General features: G+C 47.3%; 1 long non-coding RNA gene across 1 annotated transcript in view; it reads left to right on the plus strand.

Annotated features, from left to right (window-relative positions):
* Positions 1-25,938, plus strand: part of LOC142818704 (uncharacterized) — a 31,801-nt gene extending 5,863 nt beyond the window's left edge. Inside the window, exons 2-3 of the long non-coding RNA XR_012896301.1 lie at positions 17,377-17,614; positions 20,754-25,938. This is a non-coding gene — a long non-coding RNA (uncharacterized LOC142818704). The remainder of the gene's footprint in view (positions 1-17,376; positions 17,615-20,753) is intronic.
* Positions 25,939-26,483: the final 545 nt, after the last annotated feature.

Consider the following 26,483-nt stretch of genomic DNA (forward strand, 5'->3'; position numbering starts at 1 on the left):
GGACAGGTAATGGTGGGGCGCCGCCTCCCTGAAGCACGAGAACAAGGGAGGATACTAAGGGTGGTCAAGGTTGAGGGATGGGCAGTCATTGCCCTTGTGGACTCAGGGTGTGGCCAGACTCTGGTAAGGTCAGAGCTAGTTCAGTCCGAAAGCCCACCCCCCCCACCCCCGTTCTAGCCCAGTGCATGCACAGGCACGTAGAATCCTACCCCACTACTTGGGTAAAAATTAATGAGGGAGACATGCCAAGTATTACGTGGCACTCGTCCCAAGACCAGTTTACCCCATCCTACTGGGGAGGGACTGGCAAGGTTTCAAGTGGGCCGGGCCCGGAGGGGGGCAGGGAGAGACAAGCTCTGGCCGGGGAGCTGGACCCTGCGGGCCCCGGGCCGCTGCAAGACCACCGAACCCCGCTCAGTACACAGGCCAGACAGGTTGAACCTGGGATGCCAGAGGAACCAGGACTGGAGATAGCACCCAAGGAATGGACTGGGGATTTTGTATGGGAACAGAGAGAGGACCCCCTACTACGGCAGGCCTGGGAAGCAACGGTGCCGAATATGGATGCGGAAGGTACACCCTGGCCAGGTTTAGGGTATCCCCACTTTGAGATTCAAGGAGATCGATTATACCGAGTCACTGAGGGAATGGAGGGGATGAAGTAGTATCATAACTACTAGTACCAGGCAAGTACCACCGCCACCTCCTGAAACTGGCCCATAACAACCCCTGGGCAGGGCACCTCAAGTACGAAAAGACCATGTGTCGGTTACTACAGAGATTTTATTGAACTGGTATCTACCGCGCCACGAAAGACTTCTGTAGCTCTTACCCCGAGTGTCAGAAGACGGGAATGGGGAGGGTACCGAAGGCCCCGCTAGTGCCACTACCAGTGGTGGATGTCCCCTTCCAGCGGATTGCGTTGGACTTGGTGGGTTCCCTGGAAAAGACACATAACAGATACCAATACATCTTGGTAGTAATTGATTATGCGACCCGATACCCTGAAGCGAGCCCACTACAGAATACAACAGCACCCAACGGAGGAGCTGGTGAAGATCTTTCCAAGAGTGGGTATACCCCAGGAAATCCTGACTGACCAAGGGACGAATGTTACATCGACACTAATGAAGGAACTATGCTGCTTACTATGAGTAAAGACCTTAAGGACTCGGTATATCACCCACAGACAGACAGAGTGGTCGAGAGGTTCAATCGAACTTTGAAAGGTATGTTAAGGAAGTTTGTGGAGGAGGATCCTAAGGGTGGGACCAGGCCCTGCCAGCGCTGCTTTTTACAGTGCGCAAGGTCCCCCAAGCTTCAACAGGATTCTCGCCCTTCTAATTATTTTATGGGCAACAACCAAAGGGCATTCTAGACATCATCAGGGAGTCCTGGGAAGAGCAAACTACTAGGGTGCAGGGGTTGGTCCAGTATGTTCTTAAGTTAAGGGAAAGGCTGAACCGCCTCGGCGAATTCGCCAAGCGAAACTTAGGGGAAGCACAGGAAAGGTAGGCCCAGTATTATAACAAGAATGCCCGGGTATGAGTCTTCCAGCCAGAGGATAGGGTGCTCCTATTGCCACCTGAGCAAACCTCTAAGTTGCTGACCCGGTAGCAAGGCCCGTTCGAGGTGGTATGCCGAGTGGGGGAGGTGGACTATGAGATTCAGATGCCAGGGAGGAGAAAACCCTCAAACATTTATCACGTCAATCTCCTGAAAGCATGGAGGGCACAGGAAGGTGTCTTAATCAACCCGGTGGGCGAGAGGGTGGATGGAGAGCAAGGGGAACTCGGCAGTGGGACGACTCCCTCCCTACAACTAGGCCCCACACTCACACACCGACAGCAAGGGGAATTAACAAGCCTACTGCACAAGTTTCCACAGGTGTTAACTACGGCACCGGGCCAATCAATGCTGGCCAACCACCACATCGCTACGGAGCCAAGAAAGGAGGTCCATGGCCAGATCAGGCCACTACTGAGAAGATTGTGGGACACCGTGCATGAGGAGGTGGACAGGATGCTGCAATGGGGGATAATAGAGGAATCCCACAGTGAATGGAGGAGCCCCATAGTCCTGGTACCGAAGGCCGATGGGTCCACGAGGTTCTGTATCGATTTTCGAAAGGTTAACGCGGTATCCCATTTTTACGCTTATCCCATGTCCCGTTGCGACGAACTACTAGAACAACTGGGGGCGGCATGATACATATCCATTCTAGACCTGTCAAAAGGATACTGGCAGATCCCGTTGACGCCAAAACCCAGGGAGAAGACTGCGTTCTCAACACCCTTCGAACTATACCAGTTCATGCGGATGCCTTTCGGACTGCATGGGGCAGTAGCAACTTTCCAGAGGCTGATGGACTGGATTCTGTGCCAACATGAGCGCTACACGGCCGCATACATAGACGACATTATCTATAGTACGTCTTGGCCCGAACACCTACAGCGGGTGGAGGTGGGCCTATCTGCACTGAGGGAGGCTGGACTGACCGCCAACCCCGACAAGTGCCACTTCGGGGAACAGGAGGTATCCTACCTAGGTTACACTGTTGGGGAGGCAAGCTCAGACCCCTGATAGATAAAATTGAAGCCTTGCGGAACTACCCCGCCCCTACAACAAAAAGGCAAGTACTCCAATTTCTGGGACTAGCCAGCTATTACTGACGGTTTGTCCCAGACTTCACATCCATGGCCGCACCACTAACAGACCTAACCTGTAACGCAGCACCAAAAAGGGTACAGTGGAACTGGGAGTGTGAGGGAGCCTTCATTGTGTTAAAACGGCAGTTAACTCAGACACCCATATTGACTCAGCCTAATTTTAACAAACCATTTATCTTGTAAACAGATGCCTTGGAGGTAGGCCTAGGGGTGGCTGTACTATCACAAGAGGAGGGGGGTGAAGCTTTGTATATATCAGCCATAAATGGTTGTATATATACAACCATTGTATATATCAGCCGTAAGCTGTTCCCCCGGGAGCATAATATTCTACGATAGAGAAAGAGGCCTTGGCAGTAAAATGGGGAATTGACATGCTGCGTTATTACCTTCTAGGTAGCCCCTTTAAAGTGGTAACCAACCACGAACCACTCCGTTGGCTCCATGCCATGAAGGACTCCAACACGCGAATAATGAGGTGGTACCTGGCACTACAGCCATACTGATTCGAAGTCAGTCATTGGGACGGAAGGGCCCACGGGAATGCTGACTTTTTTTTGAGGATCGCAGAAGAAGAGACAGAGGACAAATTGGGCGAGGCTGGGGACTTAAGGGGGGAGGTGTGTGATGGGGCGGATCACCTCCACCTGTCCAAAGCCGATCCGCCCCTCACTGACCCCGCTGTAGCGCTCACACTCCTTGGAGCCGGCTGGGAAATGTGGGTTATTTGTGCCCGTTGCTCGGCACAGCTGACAGGCGGGGGCGGGGCGAGCAGGGGGCATAAGTTGAGCGCTGGGGCACACGCAGGGCGGGAAGACACCTTGCACATCGACAGGGTCGGCGGGTGACGTCAGGAGGTTAGGGGGAAGGCAGAGGTTAAAGAGGGCAGAAGAGGAAGGAGGAGCAAGGAGTAGGAGGTTCAGAAGTCTGGAGAGGCAGAGGGAGCCAGTAAGGTAGGAAGTAGCCCAGGGCAGGGCCTGGAGATATGGCCGGAGGGCCAGTGAGTGTCGGGCCAAATCCCCACCGGCCAGATAAGGCACGACAAGGGCCTTAGGGCCCTGGGCTGGGGCCTATGAGAGAGGGCAGGCCTGGGTCCCCCTACCCCGTGTTCCGGGACCGAAAAGGCTGCAGAGCCCAGAGCCAGGGCCTCCATTCACTCTTGAACTAAGGGGCGATGCAGGCAAAGGACCGGCTCTGCAAGGCAGAAAGACAAGCATGGGGGCAAGCGAGGGACCGCCCATGTACAAGCATATACAATGGCATAGTACTCCTCAGAGAGTGTGTCTACACGGCACCCTTAGCTTGAAATAAAGTATGCAATTTACATTACACAAATTACATAGCTTATTTCAATGTTATTTCAAAATAGCTTATTTCGTAATTTGGTGCTGTCTACACAGTGCTAAATTTCAAAATAACGCACTATTCTAAAATTCCCCCTAACCCTCATGGAACGAAGCTTACTGTGATGTCGGAATAAGCTGCCTGTTATTTCAAAATCTATTTCAAAATAATGGGCTGCTTCAATAGACACGGAGTAGCTATTTCAGGATACTTCCAGTATCCCAAAATAGCTCCGCAGTGTAGAGGTACACTGGAGACAGAACAGTGGCTTTCCCTCTCATGGTATGTCTAGACTGCAGATTTTTTCCGGGATACTGCAGGTATCCTGGAAAAGCTCTGCCACGTCCAAGGAACACATCTGCTTTTCTGAAAAAAATTTAGGAAAAGCAGACACTTTTTTTTGGCATCTATGTAAATCTCGTTCTATGAGGAAGAAGGGCTGTTCCAGAAGAGGCTTTTTTTTCCAACATTTGGACCAGTGTAGACAGGCCAAATGTCAGAAAAGCCTCTTTTGGAAGAAAAGTGGGAAAAGGTATACAAATTGCAGTTCACAATTTGCGTATCTTTTTGCGACTTATATTTGTAGTCTAGACATAGCCTCAGAGAGCTTCTTGCTGAGAAACACAACAGGGTAGAATTGTTGATCTGGTCCAGTCTGCATCAAAACTGCTTCCCACACCATGCTCTGAGGCATCTTTCGAAAAGCCCTGATTGCATTCAATAATGCCTTTTTGAAAGAGTACTTTCGAAAAAAGGCGTTCTTCCTCATAAAATGAGGTTTACCGTGGTCGAAAAAACCACCACGTTCTTTTGATTTAATTTTGAAAGAACACAGCGGCAGTCTAGACACGGGAAGTTTTTTCAAAAAAAGGCCACTTTTTTTCGAAAAAAACCCCCAATAGTCTACTCTAGACATATCCGTAGTGAAGCAAAAATCTGACTGTAGTGCGATACAAAAAGCCTGTAATATCCTGCCAAGCCTAAGAATGATTGGCCCTGTTTTTTTTATTTTTATTTAGGGACAGACAAATTTTGGATAGCATCTACTTTAGCCTGTAGAGGGTTGATAGTCTCTTGACCTATCTGATGTCCAAGATAAATAACTCCATTTAGGCCTATTTGACACTTTCTAGCCTTAACTGTTAGCCCTGCCTCCTTTATGTGCTGGAAAACAGCTTGGTGCTTTAGGTGTTCTGTCCACAAATCAGAGAATACAGCCACATCATCTAGATAGGCTACTGCAAATTTTCCAAATCCAGCTAACAGGTTATCTACAAGTGTTTGGAAGGTTAAGGGTGCAATGTGGATCCTGAAAGAGAGAGCCACGCATGTAATGAAGGCTGACCTTCCCTTGGCTGATTATCCAGAGTTACTTGTCAGTATCCCTTGTTTAAGTCTAAGGTGGAGATGAAATGGATGCATCCCAGTTTCTCCAATAATTCCTCTGTGTGGCATTGGATAGTTTTCTAGGCACGCTATGGCATTCAGCTTACATGCAAAAGCAGATTTCTCCCTCTGGTTTGGGAACTAAGACCACTGCAGTGGCCCATGCACTCTCAGAAGAGCAAAGTTTACCCATCTATAATATGTCTTTCATCTCCTTTTCTATAGTGGTTTTGGCTGAAGCCATCTGGTAGGGTTGGGTTCTGACTAGATGAGCTTCATCCATGTCAAAGGAGTGAAATGCCCTTTCAGTCTGTCCTGGGATAGCTGAAAACATTGGTGTGAAGCTAATGCACAGTTCTTTGAACTGCTGTCGCTGTTTATTACCAAAGCTTGTGGAGAGGGTTACTTCTTTGATGCCATCATTGCCTCTCCGTTGATAGTAGGCTTCTTCAGTCCACGCCGCATCATCCCTCTCTTGGGCTATGAACTAAAGAACCTTGAATTCTAGAGAATAAAAGGATTTTAGAGAATTAACATGATCTATCTCTGGAAGCAATGCAGGTGATGTGGGTGTCTATGCTGGCTGGTGCACTGGGTGGCATTGCAGGCTCTGGCAGAGCCTGTTGTGCAGGTTCAATAACTGCCACAGACTGTGGCACCCAGTGTTTCTAGCTCTGATCCTAGAATCCTAGGTTTGGAAGAGACCTTAGGAGGTCATCGAGTCCTATTTCCTGCTAAAAACAGGACCAACTAAATCATCTCAGCCAGGGCTTGGTCAAAGCGGGTCTTAAAAACCTCTAGGAATGTAGATTCCACCCCCTCCCTAGGTAACCCATTCCAGTGCTTCACCACCCTCCTAGCAAAAAAGTTTTTCCTAATATCCAACCTAGGTCTCCCCCCCCCACAGAAACTTGAGACCATTACTCTTCATTTTGTCACCTCTCACCAAGGAGAACAAACAGCCTCTTTCCATCCTCTTTGGATGCCCCCTTCACATAGTTGAAGCCTGCTATCAAATCTCCCCTCACTCTGCTCTTCTGTAGACTAAATAAGCCTAAATCTCTCAGCCTCTCCTCAGAAGTCATATGCTCCAGCTCCCTAATCATTTTTGTTGCCTTCCATTGAACTTTCTCCAATGTGTCCACATCTTTTCTTCTGGAGGGGTTTAGAATTGGACGCAGTACTCCGGATGTGGCCTCACCAGTACCAAATAAAGGGGAATTATCACTTCTCTAGATCTGCTGGCAATGCTCCTCTTAATGCACTCTAATATGCCATTAGTCTTAGCCTTCTTGGCTACAAGGGCACACTGTTGACTCATATCCATCTTCTCATCCACTGTAATCCCCAGGTCCTTTTCTGCTGAATAGCCAGTAGGTCCCCAGCCTATAGCAATTCTTGGGATTCTTCCTTCCCAAGTGCAGGACTCTTTACTTGTTCTTATTGAACCTCATTAGATTTTTTTTGGCACAATCCTCCAATTTGTTCAGGTTCCTCTGGATCCTATCCCTACCCTCCAGCATATCTGCCTCTCCCCCTATCTTAGGTGTGTCTACACTGCAGGGCTTAAACTCAAAATAAGCTATGCAAATTGAGCTACCGTCAAATGCGTATCCTATTTTCAAATAGCTTATTTCAAAATAGGGAGTGTCTACACAGCACTTATTTCGAAATAGAGCACTCTTCCTCTGACTTCCCTTATTCTTCATACAATGTGGGTTACAAGAGTCGGAGTAAGAAGTCCTCCAGCTTGACAGTATTTTGACACTATTTTGAAATAACTGCCTGCTGTGTAGATGTGGATTAAGTTATTTCAGAATAGCACTAGTTATTTTGAAATAGTGTTGCAATGTAGATGTACCCGTAGTGTCATTGGCAAACTTGCTGAGGGTGCAGTCCATCTTCTCATCCTCTCATAAAGATCTTGAACAAAACTGGCCCCGGAGCTGACCATTCGGGCACTCTGCTTGATACCAACTTCCATCCAGACATTGGGCCATTGATCACTACCCATTGAACCTGACGATCTAGCCAGCTTTCTATTCACCTTACAGTCTATTTATCCAATCCATACTTCTTTAACTTACTGGCAAGAATATTGTGGGAGACCATATCAAAAGCTTTGCTAAAGTCAAGGTATATCATGCCAACTCCCTTTCCAAAAATCACAGCCAGTAACCTTTTAACTTCTCCTAATGGTATGTCTAGACTGCAGGCTTCTTTCGGAAGAAGCTTTTCTGGAAGAGATCTTCCAAAAAAACTTCTTCTGAAAGAGAGTGTCCACACTGCCAAAATGCATTGAAAAAGCGATCTGCTTTTTCAAAAGATAGCATCCATTCACTGTGGACGCTATCTCACATGTAAGCTGTGATTACTATGGGCAGAGTGGCCACCAGGCATCTGTGCTTTTTCCTTTTTCCTCTTCAATCGAAAGAACTCCCTCTTCCCCCTCCACACACACCATTTCCAAAAAGTATTCTTTGGAAAAGGTCCTTGTAGAAAGAACCCCCTCTGGTTTTTTGTTGTTGTTGTTGTTGAAAGAATGCAATTGCAGTGTGGATGTGAGGTTTTATCAGAAAAACTGCCATTTAAAAAAAAAAAAACCTCTGTAGTGTAGACATACCCTGAGAGAGAAACAATGTGTGTGAGATAATCTTTTATTGGACCAAATTCTGTTTGATGGGAAAGACAATCTTTTGAGCCACGCAAAACTCTTTCAGATCTGGGAAAGACTCTCAGCTTCAAGCAAAAGGCAAGGTGGAACAGATTGTTTAGCATAGATAGGTCGGTCGTATAGTAAGGGACCATTCAAGGTAGAGGCCCAGTAAAAACTCTGCAACTGTGGGACAAAATGAGGGGGTTAATGGGTTACATATGTAACTGTTACATATTTTAGAATTGTACATCTGCTTGTCTATCCATCTGTCTATGAGTCCGCTTGTTCAAGAACTAAATGGTAAGAGCTAGGACCACCAAATTTGGTATGCAGTTTCCTTTTATCATAACTTAAAGCAATAAAAGGGTTTTGTTGTGCTAGGACCGTGGTCCCCAACCCGGTGCCCGCGGGCGCCATGGCGCCCGCCAGGCTCTTTACATGCGCCCGCGGAGCAATCTGGGCTGGCAGGTGCCAGCCCCGGGCGCATGGCCGGTCCCGGCGGCGCCGCGCGTACCCTTACCAGCTCCGGCGCCAGCCTTGGCCCCGCCCCCGGGAGCACCACGCGTGTCCTTGCCGGCTCTGGCGCCGGCCTTGGCCCCGGCGGCGCCGCGCGTGCCCCGGCCCCGGCCTTGGTCCCGTGGCGCTTACGGGGGGAGCGCCGGACCCGGGCGCGCGGCGCTTGCCAGGGGGCGCCTTCCTCGGGCGCGCGGCTATGGGGGGGCCCCGCCCCCTGGCGCCTGGCGGGCGAACGGCCATGCCCCCTGGCGCCCGCCAACCTGAAAAGGTTGGGGACCACTGTGCTAGGACAATGGGATGTGCCTGGAATTTAACTGTTTCTCATAAAATGGAAAGGGAAGGTCTGGTAGGAGGGTCAATTATATTCCACACTGACCGCAGAGTGGACAGCAAGAGGCCAAAGATGGGGATTGGGACCGCTATAACCCAATTGGGCCAGCAAGGGGCAAGGGTGGAGAAAGGGACAGCTATATATCTTAGGGAATTTGTTTGTATGAAGATTTTTTTGGATGTCTTTCTGTCCTCTAGCCAGGGAACATGCACCCCTCCCCTAACTGTGCCCGCTGAACTGCAGTGGCCATGGACAGGAATTTCTCACCTGACCCCAAGCTGCTGTGGTGACAGAGGGCTGGGGTTTGTCCTCTCTTGCTGCATACTGAATCCCCTATCCATGGAACAATGCTTTAAATGGAGAAAAACAAATCTTATTTGAGTTAACAACCTAAGCACCACAGGGTAAATCTTCTATTAAGCCATAATTTTAGTGTCTCTGTTCAGTCCATGATTTTTAGGGTTTAGCAGAGTAATACATTTAAGCTTCCAGGTTCATATTTTGAAAACATGCAGGTTTCCTTTGAGGATGACGACTGTTCAATCACTCTATATCTGACTTTCCTGTGAAAAGTGGTCACACACAGATGACGGTGTTTTTGGTTTTTTATCATTTTCCTGCATAAGATAATTCAAGGGGATAATGATTGTTTTATTTTAGTTGTTATTGGGTTTGCATTTAGTGCATGTGTTGTCATAGGCACGAGTAAGATCCATGATCTTGAAAGGTGTGATGATCACTATAGTGAATATGTTTGTAAGTTACTCATCTATTTTGTCAGTGTCTGGTCCCACTTTGAGTTGGTATGCCCTTGTCTCATATCTTGGGACCAACACAACTACATCTACACTGCATAGAACTTCTTTTTGGCATTTGTCATTATAACTGTAGATGGCAGTCTTGGTCCAGCATTCAGGTTGTTCCTCTTGCTTTGAGAAATCAATCTAAATTCAGCAGAAGAGTTGAATAAAGATTGTTCTCGTGTACTTTTCAGCCCACGTACAGGTTTGACATCTACTTCTTTGGAGTTCTTCCATAAATCGTGGCAATAACAGCATCAGAAACTTTTAAGATGGTATCTAAAGACATATGGCTGAGCTTTAATTAATCCATTGGCAAATCACTTCTTGGCTCTTGAGTTCATGAATTTTTAAGTTGTTTCTATTATTATTAATAGATTATTGACATCTGGTAGATTGCAGATGGCCCTATAAATGCTTTTGCCTAGGATACTTGACTACTATTGTGTACCCTAAGATACTGAAAGAATTTACAACATTTTGGAGCTCTAATATTTGTTTAATAAAATAATAGACATCACTAATTAACTAATGGGGCCATAAATAACCAAAATTCCATTTATGGAAATTATTTGTTCCACTCTTATTTGCCAATGCAAAATAGCACTGTCAGAATTCCTTATGAAGTTCCTCCATACTACTAATACTAAGGAGTTTAGGTCTACAATGTTGAATTTTATGTCCCCATCTGAAGCACTGGGCTTTGGCCACTGTCAGAGAAAAGTTTTGAGTCAATCTATACTCTTAAAATGGAAAGAGAGTATGGAAATACTGGAACATTCAAGTAAGGTGGAAGTTGTGAAATCAGATATCCTCTCTGAAGGCATAGGTGTAACAACATTTCCAGGGGGTTCAGCGTGTGTTTTATTTAAGATGTGCATCAGTGTTCTAATGGTCCAAAACACTTCAGCAATATTACTGGATGCTACAGTAATTGGGGCAATTCCTTTGATATGTGCCAGGGCTCGATAAACTGCTGATTCTACTCGCCCGTGGTGAGTAGATTTCAGCCGGTCGCTCCATGCGCCCCATTCACCGGCGCTGTGTGCATGCGCGCTGCAGGGCTGGCGAGTAGCTCTCACTGCCGTTTGTCAAGCCCTGGATATGTCTATAAGGAGATGTCAAATAACAGGCCAATGAAGAAGTTCTAACTGCAGTTGGAGCAATATTAAACCCAAGGAATATATAGTGATGGGGGGAAAAAATTCTACTCGCTTTTTGTATTTAATACTGTTCACTTGGTTTTTTTTTTTTTTTGTCTGTAGGATTTCTGTGGTGTTTAGTCTAGGGGGTTTTTCCTCCCTTTTTTAAAACAGGAGTAAAACCATGCATTTGAGCACATAGTTATGGCTATTTCCATCCCATGTGTGTTATCTGTGTTTAATAAGCATTTTCCTGACAAAGGACACACACCATGAGCAATAATAGTAATATATGTAACAGTTGACAGGAAGAGGTAAATTAGTCTCATAGCGTACTGTCAGGAATCCAGAGCAAGAAATTCACACTATCTTTTCTCTTTTTCTTTTGTGTTCTCAGCATAACCTACTTTACTTGCTTTGGTATCTCCTTCGAGAGTTCTCCTTCCTGTGAAAACCCTGAAGCCTGCAGTGCCTAGCAGAAAGCAGGCCAATCAATATTTGTGCTGAGAATGAAAAGATTAAACTACTTTAAAGTTCATCTCTTAGGAGGACACTACCAAAAAGTCCTAACGTTTTTGTTTCCCTCCTCTGGTCTGTGCATATTTATTTCTGAAGAGGGAGAATACTGGTGAAGGTTCCATGCAGAAAGATGCGTGGTTGTTTTTTTGTTTAGGACCCTGTGTTTATGAGTTTATGTAACTTAATACAAATATATTGAACTCATTTTAGGATTTTATAGAAAGTAAATTAATGATGTAGCATTGCTTAAATAAAGGGGAAAGAGGTGGTGTAGGCCTGTGGCAGGGTGAGGAAGAGACAGGAATCAAATAACAAATATAACTTCAGGGATGCTAGAAAAATGTGTGTAAGTCAGAGTGCTGAGATGTATTGAACCAAACTGTAATCCCCATATATGACGGAAACCATTTCAAGCCACAGCATGCGACAGCACCTCTCGTTCCAGGACCTATGAGTAGTTGAAGACGTGACTATTTATCTTGAGGTTTTGTAAGTATAGACATTACTCTGGTGATGTGAGGGATCTGCTAAGCAGATGCCTAACGAGCCCCATCAGGACTCTTTCTCCTGGCTGAGTGGCACTGTTTCTCATTTGCCCTCTCACCACTGCACTTCCCTTTCCCTTGCCCTTGTCCAATTAAAGCAAAGTCCCCTAAACCAGAAGGAGGCTCGTTTCTGTTGGAAACATTACCCTCAAGGCTTTGGTCTACACTAGGAGTTATTTGGAAATAACCCCCCTTATTTTGAAATAAGCAGAGCGCCTGCACTGCCAAGAGGGCTCGTTATTTCAAAATCTGTACTCCTTCCTTCATCGGGGAATAATGCTTATTTCAAAATAGTGGTAGTGTAGATAATTTACTGCTGCTATTTTGAAAAAACTACTCCCCAGAGTAATTTGAAGAAATTATTCCCCAGTGTTTTCTGGGGCTTTAAGTCAAGGTAGCAGATTCACAATTACAAAGCCTGCCTTGGACTAATTTTGAGGCTGTCCTGTAGTGGGGACATATTATTTTGGTTTTGTTATGTCAAGAGTTATTATTTCAAATGTAGTGATTTTGAAATAATTTCCTAGTGTAGACATGTCCAAGGTTAGCTTAGAGTTGCAAAGAATCCAGATGCAGACTCTAGGTGGTAGTTTGGGTGCTGAGTGCAGGCTCTGGATTGGGGCAGGGGACCGGGATGCAGGAGGAATACAGGCTCTGGGAGGAAGTTTGGGTTCTGGGTTGCACAGAGTAGCTGGAAGCCACTCTAGCCCTGAAGTGCTGCCAGTGCCAATGATAATGGCCCTCAGGTCCCTTTAAATCACCCATGGGTGACAGGCAGGCCAGGGGACACACTGTAGGGGGAGCATGCAAGGGTGGCACGTGGGGACAGAGAAGAGTTCTAGTCCTGAAATTTGCAGGTGTCCAGACACCATGGATCCATATTACTTATCACCAATGACCCCAGGCACTAGACTTCAAGAGCCCTACACTTGATTGGACTGTCCCTGGGACCCAGATAATTACTGATAATACTCACTTTGAACTATAACCATTCAGCCTCTGTACATAGGGTATTTTCAACCTTTTCTTTTCTTGCCAGCCTTTTCCCTTAGCTATGTGTTTGAGTGAGAGGAAGCTACTTACCTTGTGCAGTAATGACAGTTCTTCGAGATGTGTGTCCCTGTGGGTGCTTCACTGTAGGTGTCGGGCTCATCCCAGCACTGCAGGTCAGAGATTAATTAGCCGTGATTTAGCTGGACCACGCATGTACGGTGGCATCGCGTGCCTTTCACGCCATTTCTGAGGCTGTGCACAGTCCAGCTCCTGCCAGTTCCTCCTAATAGGGTCACTCTGAAAAGCATAAGAGAAGACTCCAAAGTGGGGAGAAGGGCGGGTCATGGAGCACCCATGGGGGACACACGTCGAAGAACCGTCATTACTGCACAAGCTGAGTAACTTCATCTTCTTCGGGTAGCGTCCCTGTGGTTGCTCCACTATAGGTGAGTACCGAGCCGTTGTCTAGCCTACGGTGGAGAGATCGGAGTCTGGACCTCTGCGCTGTGGAGAACACTGCCAATGCTAGTGCTGAGTCCTGAACAATGGCGTCAATTGCATAATGTTTTGCGAATGTCATGTCCAAAGACCAGGTTGCCATTCTTCGCATATCTTATAGCGAAACACCTCAAAGGAAAGCTGTGGTTGCGGCTGTCGCTCTGGTGGAATGTGCATGTTTCGAGGTAGGTACAGCCAGTCCCCAAGTTGTGAACAGTTGAGTTACGACTGTTTGCATTTACGACCAAAGCTCCCATGGAATGGTTGTAAAGGTGGTCCCCGAGTTACAAATGCGACCCACTTTTATGAACAGCGCGGTTGCTATGTTACTCAATGGGGTCTGAGTTAAGAACAGATCGAGTTATGGCCAAGTGTTTGGTCTGTAACTCGTTCGTAACTCGGGGAGAGGCTGTACTAGCTTATTACGTATCTAATAACAATGTGCAATGCATTTCACAATTAGTTTGGAAATATGCTGCGAGGATAAAGGATGGTCTTTGGATCACTCGTCTGTGCATAGTAAAAGGTGTTGTGATTGTCGAAAGGGTCATGTTCTCTCTAGGTAAAAGGCCAGGGCTCTCCGAACATCTGATGTATGTAGTTGAACTTCATGAGGTGAGGTATGTGGTTTGGGATAAAAGGTAGGAAGTATTATCGGTTCGTTAATATTAAATTCCGAGTTCACTTTCGGTAGGAAATGAGGGTGTGGTCATAGCATCACTCCTTGATTAGTAAACAGAGAGTAAGGCAGGCCAGTCGAGAAAGCCACGAGTTCGCCCACCCATCACGCTGAGGTGATAGCTAGAAGGAAGATGATTTTCATTGTAAGTATGGAGAAGTCACAGGTGGCTATTGGCTCAAATGGTAGATATGTGAGAGTGTCCAAGACTAATTGTAAGTCCTAGAGTGCTGGAGGCCTTCTGCACCCAGAGTAGAAATTTGTGAGTCCTTTTAAAAACCTTTTTGGTCATGGGGTGAGCAAATACTGAGTATCCTTCTATCGGTTGCCTGAAGGTGGAGATTGCCGAGAGGTGGACTCTTATGGATGGTATAGCCAGACCGGAGAGTCAGAGGTGCAACACATAGTCCAAAATACGATAGATAGGAACTGTCTTAACGTCAAAGCTATTGTCATTGCACCAAGAGTGAAATCGCCATCACTTATAAAGGTAAGTCTTTCGCATAGAGTCGCTCCTACTGTGCATTAAGACATGCTTTACATCTTGAAAGCAGATGATCTCTGTCTGGTGGAACCAGCTAGGAGCCACACTGTGAGATGTAATCGGTCAATTTGTGGATGTATCATGGTTCGCCCGCATTGTGTCAGGAGGTCTGGTCTCTCCAGTAAGTGATTATGGTGGTCGTAGGGACATTTGTATTAGAAGCGGAAACCATGTTTATCTGGCCAGTATGGAGCTATGAGTATGACTGTGGCCCTGTCCGTGATTATTTTCTCCAATACTCTCGGAAGAAGCGGAATTGGGGGAAAAGCATAGAGTAGGCCCAAATTCAGTAGGAAAGTGTCCCCTAGGGCAGTGGTCCCCAACCTTTTAGAGCTGCCGGGCACCCGGGAGTGGGGCCACGCATGCGCTGCATGCCCGGGGGCAATGACCCCATGCGCTGTGCGTCCGGAGGTGGGACTGCCAATTCGCCGCGTGCCCGGGGCCAGCGCCCTGCATAGCCATGCGCCCGAGGCCGGCAACCCCCATAGCCGCGCGTCCGGGGCCGGTGCCCCCCATGCACCGCACATCCGGGAGTGGGGCCGCACATTCACCGCGCGTCCGGGGCTGACGCCCCCCCATAGCCGTGCGCCCAGGGCCAGCGCTTCCCATTTGCCACACGCCCAGAGGTGGGGCCGCCCATGCGCTGCGCGCCCGGGGCCGGCGCTCCCCATGCGCCGTGCACCCGGGGGTGGGGCCACCCATGCATCTGGGCCTGGTGCCATGCATATGCTGCATGCCCAGGATCAGCACCGCGCATGCGCCGTGCTCCCAGGGCGGGGCCAGCCCTGAGCACTTGGCGGGTGCACGTAAATGCCCCAGCGGGCGCCATGGTGCCCGTGGACAACGTGTTGGGGACCATTGCTCTAGGGAGTTCAGTCCGAGTCCTGCTCTGGAGCTGTACTTTGGGCGTTTCGTATTGATGTGTGTAGCGAATAAGTCTATGTGGGGATGCCTCCACCGATGGAACAGAAAGTGTGCTACATGTCGATTGAGTTCCCACTTGTGTTGGGGAAAAAATTGTCTGCTGAGAATGTCGGCAGTAGTGTTGTCCTTGCCTGGTAAGTACATTCTGACTTCAACGATGCTGACTCCATGGCGAATGCACCAGTTCCATAACTGCGTGGCTTCTGCAGAAAGGGGCTTCGACCTGGCTCCGCCTTGGCAGTTGATATACTGTGGTGGTGTTGTAAGAACCTGGACCGTATGACCTCGAATCTTGGGCAAGAATGCTTTGCAGGCATTGAATACTGCCCTTAATGCCAGCAGGTTGATATGCTGGAGTGGTTCTGCCGTGGTCCATTGGCCTTGTACATGTTTACCTGTGCAGTGTACTCCCCATCCCATGAGAGATGCATCCATAGTAATTTGGATGTCTGGTTGCGGATGATGGACGGGGAGTCCTGTAAGCTGGCTGGTGGTGGATGTCCACCATTTCAGGGAGTGTTTCACCATAGCAGGCACTGTGACTAGTCTGTGGACATCTTAATTGCCAGGGCGATAGATTGAAGCCATCCATTATTGCAGGCATCTGAGACGATGTCTCGCATCCTGAACCACGTAAGTGGTTGCCACCGTATGCCCCATGAGCCTTAAACAGGTAAGTATGGTGACTCTTGGGCTGATAGAGATGGTGTGGACGAGATCCTGTATCTTATTGAATCTGGCCATGGGAAGATAAGCCCTGGCTGTTGTAAAGTCTAACCGTGCCCCAATGAGTTTGAGGGATGTTTGAGTGATGAGCGAGGATTTCTGAATGTTGATTATGAGGCCTAGAGCTGCAAATAAGTCTCTTGTAATGTGGATGGCTTGTAGTGCCTATTGGTATGTAGGTGCTTTGATTACGTAATCCTCCAGATATGGAAATATCATGATGCCTTGGCGATGGAGATAAGCTGAAACTACTGATAGAGTTTTGGAGAAAACTCTGGGAGCAGCCGAAAGGGAGGACTTTGTATTGAAAATGATGTTTGTCTATGGCGAACCTGAGGAAACGTCTGTGTGCCACATCTATTGTGACGTGAAAATACGCGTCTTGTAAATCGAGGGACGTAAACCAATCTCCCACATTCAGGGCTGGGATAATAGAAGCTAGTGTCACCATCTTGAATCTGTGTTTTCTGAGATACCAATTGAGGTGTCGGAGATCCAGATTGGGTCTCCATCCTCCTGATTTTTTTCTTGGTGAGGAAATAGCGGGAGTAAAACCCTCTGCTGTGAAATTGTTCCGGCACTCTCTCTACTGCCCCAATGTTGAGAAGAAGTAGAGCCTCCTGCATCAGGAGAGTCTTGTGAGATGGGTCTCTGAAAAGGGACGGGGGCAGTGGAGAGATGGGTGGTAGAGAGAGAGAAGGGGTATAGTTCAGCCAGATGTTATCAGCTCCCAGACTCAGCTGTTGGTGGTGATGGCAAAACACCTTTATTGAAAGGGTTGTAAGCGATGGTGAAATAACCCCCGAGTTTCTGGTTGATGTATTAGGGGGATGGTCTGTAGTCCTTCGATTATACCATCAAACTGGCTGCTTATTGTTGTGCTGGTATGCTGTCTGCCAGGGGCCCGTATCCGAGATGTTATGGAGGCATTGTCGAGGATTATCCGGCCCTCTGACTACTACCCCATGCTACTCATCCACGTGGGCACAAATGATACTGTCAGGTGTGACACTGAGCGGATCAAGTGTGACTACAGGGCTTTGGGAGTACTGGTGAAGGAGTTTGGAGCGCAGGTGGTATTCTCTTCTATCCTTCCTGTCAAAGGTAGGGGCCCGGGCAGAGAGAGGTGCATCCTGGAGGTGAATGCCTGGCTGCGACGATGGTGTCGCCAGGAGGGATTCGGCTTCCTTGATCACGGGGTGCTCTTCCAGGAAGGGCTGCTTGGCGGAGATGGAGTTCACCTTTCCAGGAGCGGGAAGGCCTTGTTTGGACACAGACTGGCTAACCTTGTGAGGAGGGCTTTAAACTAGGTTCGACGGGGGCAGGTGAGCAAAGCCCACAGGTAAGTGCTGCATGTGCGGGATTGGGAGATGGGTTGGAAATGGGGGGGACTACGGCCTATAATGGCAAGGAGAAAGGAGGGTCAGGGCACAACAGGGAGGCAAGATCAAATCAGTATCTTAGATGCCTATATACAAATGCGAGAAGTATGGGTAATAAGCAGGAAGAACTGGAATTGCTAACCAATAAATACAACTATGATATCATTGGTATTACAGAAACCTGGTGGGATGGGATGCATGATTGGAATGTTGGTATGGAAGGGTACGGCTTGCTCAGGAAGGACAGACAGGGAAAAAAGGGAGGAGGGGTTGCCTTGTATATTAAAAATGTACACACTTGGACTGAAGTGGAGATGAACGTAGGAGATAGCTGTGTAGAGAGTCTCTGGGTTAAGCTAAAAGGGGTAAAAAACGAGGGTGATATCATGCTAGGAGTCTACTACAGGCCACCTAGCCAGGTGGAAGAGGTGGATGAGGCCTTTTTTAAACAATTAACAAAACTATCCAAAGCCCAAGATTTGGTGGTGATGGGGGACTTCAACTATCCAGACATATGTTGGGAAACTAACACAGCGAGGCACAGGCTATCCAATAAGTTTCTGGACTGCATTGGAGACAACTTTCTGTTTCAGAAAGTTGAAAAAGCTACCAGAGGAGAAGCTGTTCTGGATTTGGTTTTAACAAATAGGGAGGAACTAGTTGAGAACTTGAAAGTGGAAGACAGTATAGGGGACAGTGATCACGAAATAATAGAGTTCATGATCTTAAGGAAAGGTAGAAGGGAGACCAGCACAATTGAGGTAATGGATTTCAGGAAGGCAGATTTTGATAAGCTCAGAGAACTTGTAGGTAAGGTCCCATGGGAAGCAAGACTGAAGGGAAAAACAACTGAGGAGAGTTGGAAGTATTTCAAAGGGACGTTGTTAAGGGCCCAAAAGCAAACAATTCCGCTGTGTAGGAAAGACAAAATATGGCAAAAGACCAGCTTGGCTTAACAACGAGATCTTGCATGATCTCAAAATAAAAAAGGAGTCGTATAAAAAATGGTAACTAGGACAACTAACAAAGGATGAATATAGGCAAGCAACACGGGAATGCAGGGGCAAGATTAGAAAGGCAAAGGCACAAAATGAGATCAAACTAGCTACAGGCATAAAGGGAAACAAGAAGACCTTTTATAAATACATTAAAAGGAAGAGGAAGACCAAGGACAGGGTAGGCCCACTGCTTAGTGAGGAGGGAGAAGCAGTAACAGGGAACTTGGAAATGGCGGAGATGCTCAATGACTTCTTTGTTTCGGTCTTCACCGAGAAGTCTGGAGGTGTGCCTAACATAGTGAATACAAGCAGAGAGAGGGTAAGTTTAGAAGATAGGATACACAAAGAACAAGTTAAAAATCACTTAGGAAAGTTAGATGTCAGCAAGTCACCAGGTCCTGATGAAATGCATCCCAGGATACTCAAGGAGCTGATAGAGGAGGTATCTGAGCCTTTAGCTATGATCTTTGAAAAATCATGGCAGACAGGGGAGATTCCAGAAGACTGGAAAAGGGCAAATATTGTGCCCATCTATAAAAAGGGGAATAAGAACAACCCAGGAAACTACAGACCAGTCAGTTTAACGTCTGTCCCAGGGAAGATAATGGAGCAGGTAATTAAGGAAATCATATGCAAACACTTGGAAGGTAATAAAGTGATAGGGAATAGCCAGCATGGGTTTGTGAAGAACAAGTCATGCCAAACTAATCTGATAGCTTTCTTTGATAAGATAACGAGCCTTGTGGATAAGGGAGAAGCGGTAGATGTCATATACCTAGATTTTAGTAAGGCATTTGATACGGTCTCGCATGATATTCTTATTGATAAACTAGGCAAATATAACTTAGATAGGGCCATGATAAGGTGGGTGCATAATTGGCTGGATAACCGTAGTCAGAGAGTTGTTGTTAACGGTTCTAAATCCTGCTGGAAAGGGATAACAAGTGGAGTTCCTCAAGGGTCTGTTTTGGGACCCGTACTGTTCAATATCTTCATCAATGATGTAGATATTGGGATAGAGAGTACGCTTATTAAGTTTGCAGATGATACCAAACTGGGTGGGGTTGCGACTTCTTTGGAGGATAGGGACATAATTCAAAATAACCTTAGCAAGTTAGAGAAATGGTCAGAGGTAAACAGGATGAGGTTTAATAAAGAGAAATGCAAAGTGCTCCACTTAGGAAGGAACAATCAGTTCCATACATACAAGATGGGAAGCGACTGTCTAGGAAGGAGCATGGCGGAAAGGGATCTAGGGGTCATAGTGGACCACAAGTTGAATATGAGTCAACAGTGTGATGCTGTTGCAAAAAAAGCAAATATGATTCTAGGTTGTATCAACAGGTGTGTTGTAAGCAAAACTCGTGAAGTCATTCTGCCGCTCTACTCTGCACTAGTTAGGCCTCAGCTGGAGTACTGTGTCCAGTTCTGGGCGCCACATTTCAAGAAAGATGTGGAGAAATTGGAAAGGGTGCAGAGAAGTGCGACAAGAATGATTAAAGGTTTAGAGAACATGACCTATGAAGCCAGGCTTCATGAACTGGGCTTGTTTAGTTTGGAAAAAAGAAGATTAAGGGGGGACATGATAGCGGTTTTCAAATATCTAAAAGGGTGTCACAAGGAGGAAGGAGAAAAATTGTTCCTCTTGGTTTCTGAGGACAGGACAAGGAGTAATGGGCTTAAAGTGCAGCAGGGGAGGTTTAGATTGGACATTAGGAAAAAATTCCTAACTGTCAGGGTGGTCAAATATTGGAATAAATTGCCAAGGGAGGTGGTGGAATCTCCCTCTCTGGAGATATTTAAGAACAGGTTGGATAGACATCTTTCAGGGATGGTGTAGACGGAGCTTGGTCCTGTCTTGAGGGTGGGGGGCTGGACTCGATGACCTCTTGAGGTCCCTTCCAGTCCTATTATTCTATGATTCTATGATTCTATAGTTATAATAGTTGAAAGACTTCAAAGAAGTCTATAGAGAAAACTATATCTAGGCAAATAAAATGTAATTAAATTTTTTTAAAGAACTAACAAGTGAGTCTATGTCTAAAACAAGTAACTATGATTAAAAACTAAGCATAAACTAACAATTTCTAAATTTTTTCAGTCAGGGTAAAGAGAAGCAGTTCATTCCGCCTGTGACCGTGAACGGTTAGGAGGATCTGGCGGGAGCCAGACTGCGCGCAGCCTCAGAAACGGCGCGAAAGGCACATGACGACGCTGCGCATGTGCGGTCAAGCTAAACCACGGCTAATGAATCTCCGACCTGTGGTGCCGGGACGAGCCCGACACCTACAGTGGGGTACCCACAGGGACACTACCCGAAGAAGAACTATTGGAACCCTCGCTGCTGAAGCACTTAGGGTATGTCTACACTACAGCGCTATTTCGAATTAACTTAATTCAAATTAGTTAATTCGAATTAAGCTAATTCGAAATAACACATCTAGACACAAAAACTAATTTGAAATAGCATTTTTCTAATTCGAAATAGCACATCCACATTGAGTGGACCCTGAATCGAAGGTAAGGCTGCCCAGAACCAGTGCCAAAAGGGCATCAGGGTCGGATTTAGTGTGTGGGGCTGCTGCCTCAGGCTAGCTGAGGGCTGTGTTCAAAGGGACCCGACCACCCATCTAGGACAGACAGTTCTCAGGTTTCTCTGCTTGCTGGTCTATCTCGCTGAGGGACAGCAAAGCTTTTGTGTCTCAGAGTGCTCTGCTTGCCCTCACTTGGGACACCACGGCACTCTGCAACATGGAACCAGACCTGTCCCTGGGAACGCCGGTGTGTCTCGTGGGGTCGTTGCCATCAGCCCGGCTGCACTTGCTGCAGGCTGCCATCTCGGAGGTCCATTGAGGGGCTGTCAGGATCCAGGAGGCCCTGTGGGAGAGCGTCCACCCAGAGGAGCCCTAAGAGCCACACCGGTCCTCCTCACTGGGGGCTCATGCCCCATTCCTCCCTCACATCCTTCCATTTACCCTTCCCCACCCCCCCCCCCTTCCTGATGTCAAATAAAAAACACATATTTTCAAAAATATTAACTGGGTTTATTGAACACAACTGGGGAGAGGGAATGAAACTACGGGGAAACGGGGGAAAGGAGGCGGGAGAGGGCAGGAGAGAGGGTGGAAGAAGGGAGGGGGAAAACTGGGAGGAGGGAGCTGGAAGGGGGAAGCAAGGGGAAGAAGGGGGAGGAGAAGCTCAAAACTCAGGGGTGGGAGTCTCACCAGGCCAACTGCCTCCCAGCACGGCTGGGGTCGGGAGCGTGTCAGGTCTCTTCACACATGCATGTACCTATTGGGCCACGGCCCCTGGGTGTCACGCAGCTGGAGTCACCTGCCCAAGGGTGGCATGGCATGTGCTCACACGTGCATAGGTGGCTGTGTGATCTGTGGGAGGCATGGCCCACACGTGCGGTCCCTGGTCTCCCTTCCCTCCTCCCCCCTGGGCAGTGGATGATGCTAGCACTTACCCGGTATGGCCTCCCTGGCCAACCCTGCTGACTCTGGTACTGGAACAGCTGGCGGTGGCCCCTCCGGGGTGCCTGGGTCAGGGCCCTCCGGTCCCAGCTCACTGCCTCCCAGGCTGGCATGGACCACCCCGCCCCCCAGGAGTTGGTTGAGGGCGGGAAAGTAGAGGCAGGTGGCAGCCCCTGCTGTGGCGCCACCCCTGGTGGCCCTGGCGTATGCCTGCCGCAGCTCTTTGATTTTCAGGTGCACCTGCTCCTGGGTGCGCCTGTGTCCCTTTTGGGCCATGGTGGCCACTATGCAGCTGTAGACGGCTGCATTCCTCCTCCTAGTGCTGAGATCATGGACATTGGGGGCCTGCCCCCAAACCTCAATGAGGTCCATGACCTCCACACTAGTCCAGGAGGGCACGTGCCATCTATGGCCCTTGGCTGGCCTCTTGGTGCTGGGGGACTGGGCGGGGGACGGCTGGCTGTCACTGGCTGCCTGGCTCATCCTGGGGCCACTGGGTTAAGGACAGAGACTGCTGGCAGGGCTGTTCCTGGCAAGTGCCATCTGGCCAGAGTCTACCCCTTTAAGGGCCCAGGGCTGGGGAGAGGAGTTTTCCTGGTTTGGCCCAGAGTGGGCACCAGGGGGAACCTGGGAAGGGGTAGCCTCCAGCTAGTTCGAATTAAGTGGCTACACAGCACTTAATTTGAACTACTTAGTTCGAACTAGGTGTTACTCCTCATAGAATGAGGTTTACCAAGTTTGAATTAAGCACTCTGCTATTTCGAATTAACTTTGAAATAGCGGTTTGCATGTATAGCCACTATTAAAGTTAATTTGAACTAATGGCTGTTAGTTCAAATTAACTTTGTAGTGTAAACATACCCTCACAGTGTTTTTGTGTGAGCTGCAGTACACCTGGCATTCTACTAGTGTCTTAGGGATTCAGCACGAAAGTACCAATAATTAGATGGTTATCACGGTCTTCCCATGAAATGGGGAATTCAGAACTAATTGCAGTAGTCTGTTCTGTATTTTTTTCTTTAATCCCTTATTTTAGCACCTACAAACGAGTTTTAGGGGATTGTTTAGACTGTAAATTCCATGAGGCAGGGACTGTTTTGGTTTATTTTGTTTGTTTTTACAATTTCTAGCACATGGTATACATATCAGCTTTATGTAATTAAAATAAACCTAACAATTAAGGTGGCTATTAGATTTTTGTTTCTTGCTACTCAGCAGGCCAAAGGGAGTGGTAACATTATGAAGAGTTACAATAGAAATGGATGAATCTAAAGCATTACTGTAGTAAGTAGTTATCTAAGTATTAGAGAAGTCTAAAATGTAAACCAAAGTCCAAATAGATATCCAACTGTCACAACTGTGGTATTGTTTCTCCTAAACTTTTATTGTGATTATCTTATGTCTTTTTGTTACCAGGTGAAATATGTTGCACTGACCTCCATGCACAGGAACCTGGTAATTGTTATAGAAATGTAGCCGTGTTAGTCTGGTGTAGCTGAAACAAAAAACAGGACTATGTAGCACTTTAAAGACTAACAAGATGGTTTATTAGGTGATGAGCTTTCGTGGGCCAGACCCACTTCCTCAGATCAAATAATGGAAGAAAATTGTCACAACCATATATACCAAAGGATACAATTAAAAAAAATGAACACATATAAAAAGGACAAATCAAATTTCAGAAAAAAGGGGATGGGGGGGAGGGGAGGTAAATGTCTGTGAGCTAATGATATTAGAGGTGATAATTGGGGAAGCTATCTTTGTAATGGGTAAGATAATTAGCGTCTTTATTCAAACTTAGGTGTAAAGTGTCGAATTTAAGCATGAATGACAGTTCAAAGGATTCTCTTTCAAGTGTAGTCTTAAAAGGCCTTTGAAGCAGGATGCAGGTAATCAAGTTGTTGAGACAATGTCCTTTCTGGTTGAAATGGCAAGAAACTGTTTTTTCTTTGTGATCCTGTCTAATATCTGTTTTGTGGGCATTAACCCTTTGGCGAAGTGTCTGAGACGTTTGTCCAATGTACATAGCAGACGGACACTTTTGGCACATGATAGCATAAATTATATTTCTGGATGCGCAGGAATGTGTTCTTGATCTTATAACTCACTTGGTCAGGTCCAATAATGGTATCAGCAGAGTGAATATGTGGACAAAGCTGGCAACGGGGTTTGTTTCAAGGGAAGGTACCAGGGTTGGTATTAGTGTGGTATGTCCTGTGGTTGTTGGTAAGAATCATCTTGAGATTAGGTGGTTGTCTATAGGAGACTATGGGTCTGTCTCCCAGAGCCTCTTGGAGTTTAATATCCTATTCCAGTATAGGCTGTAGTTTATTGATAATGTGTTGGACAGGTTTAAGTTGGGGGCTGTAGGTGATGACAAGTGGTGTTCTATTGTTGGTTTTCTTGGGTCTGTCTTGAAGTAGATGGTTTCTAGGTATTCGTCTGATTATTTCAATTTGCTTTTTTATTTTTCCGGGTGGGTAGTTGAGGTTTATAAATGCTTGGTAGAAATCCTGAAGTTTCTGGTCTCTCTCAGTGGGATTAGAGCAGATGGCTATAGATGATGGATTGTATGGTGTGTTCTGGATGGGAGCTGGAAGCATGTAGGTAACTGTATGAGTCAGTGGGTTTTCTGTAGAGAGTGGTGTCTAATTTTCCATTGCTGATTTGTACTGTGGTGTCCAGGAAATGGATCTCTCGTGTAGAATGGTCCAGGCTGAGATTGATGGTGGGGTATAGGTTGTTAAAATCTCTGCGGAATGTCTCCAGTGTTTCTTGGCCATGCGTCCAGATCATAAAGATGTCATCGATGTAGTGTAAGTTGAGAAGGGGTAAAAGGCGATAGGAGTTGAAGAAATGTTGTTCTAGGTCAGCCATAAAGATATTAGCATACTGACTTCAAGGGGGCCCAGATTTCATCCACTATGTATTATTTACTTTCTACACTCAAAAGGGTAGCTATGTTAGTCAGCATTGGCAAAAACAACGAGAAGTCCAGTATCACCTTAAAGACTAACAGATTTATTTGGGGATAAGCTTTCATGGATAGAAAACACTTCATCAGATCATCTGATGTCTTATGCATTTGACTTTTGTGGATAAAATCACTTTGTCATATGCATGGGACATCAGATGATCTGGCAAAGTGGTTTATACTCATGAAACTTATCCCCAAATAAATCTGTTACAGTATGTCTACACTACAGCATTCTTTCGAAATATCTTATTTTGAAATAACACGTCTAGACACAAAATACATTTCGAAATAGCATTTTGTAATTTTGAAATAGCGTGTCCACACTGATTGGATGCTGAATCTTATTTAAGGCCGGCCGGAACCGGTTCTGGCAGGGCATCAGGTCAGGAGTTACCTTGTATGGCTGCTGCTTGAGGCTATCTGAGGCTTATGTTTAAAGGTACCCCCGGACAGCCAGTTCTCAGGTTTCCCTGCTTGCTTGCCTAACTCGCTGAGAGATAGCAAAGCAGTTTTTTCTCGGTGTACTCTGGTTGCCCTCACTCAGGACACCACACCACTCTGCAGCATGGAGCCGGAGCTGCCCCTGGGCTCTCTGGTGCTACTCCTGGACGTGTTGCTGCGAGCCTAGCAGCATGTTCTGCGGGCAGTAACAGTCTCCCTGGTGTGCCCCACTGGGGGCTTGTGTCTCATTTCTCCCTCACGTCCTTCCACTTACCCCTCCCTAACCCCCCTTCCTACTTTACAATAAAAGACGTGTTCGTTACAACAAAGTCTCTTTATTGAACAAAACTGGGGGGGACGGGAATGAAACTGAGGCGAGACTGGGGAAAGAAGGTGGGAGAGGTGAGGAGGAGGGAGGGTGGAAGAGGGGAGGGGGAAACCTGGGAAGAGGAAGCTGGCAAAGGAGGTAGGGGAAGGAGAAGCTCAGGGTTGGGGGTCTCGCCAGCCCAACTGTCTCCCAGCTCTGCAGGTTCAGGGGCCTCAGTGTCCCCGGGGTGGTGGGGAGGGTGTGGAGGAAGAAGCGGGACGGGAAGGAGTGGGAGGAGGAGAGGTAGCTGGGGAAGCAGCAGAGGCTCTGCACCAAGGCCTGCTGGTGCTCACAGATGGTACGGCCCTGGGCAAGCTGCTCCTGCTACAGGTCATCCTGCACCCAGTGGTCAAGGGAGTGGTGCAGGGCTCACAGTGCCCCCAGGTGCTCTTGCTGGTACCCCTCCACTGCACGGGTGGACCTGCAGAGTCCTTGGCTGCAGGAGGATGTCCCGGGCGGGGTGGTGCACCCTGCAGGTGCAGCTGGTGCGGCTGTGGAGAAAGAAGAGAAGTGGTCAGTTATCCCTGGGGGGACAGTGGGTGAAGCCCAGCCCCTCTCTTTGCAAGGTGA

Source organism: Pelodiscus sinensis, chromosome 17 (genome assembly GCF_049634645.1).
Source record: "Pelodiscus sinensis isolate JC-2024 chromosome 17, ASM4963464v1, whole genome shotgun sequence".
NCBI lineage: Eukaryota > Metazoa > Chordata > Testudines > Trionychidae > Pelodiscus > Pelodiscus sinensis.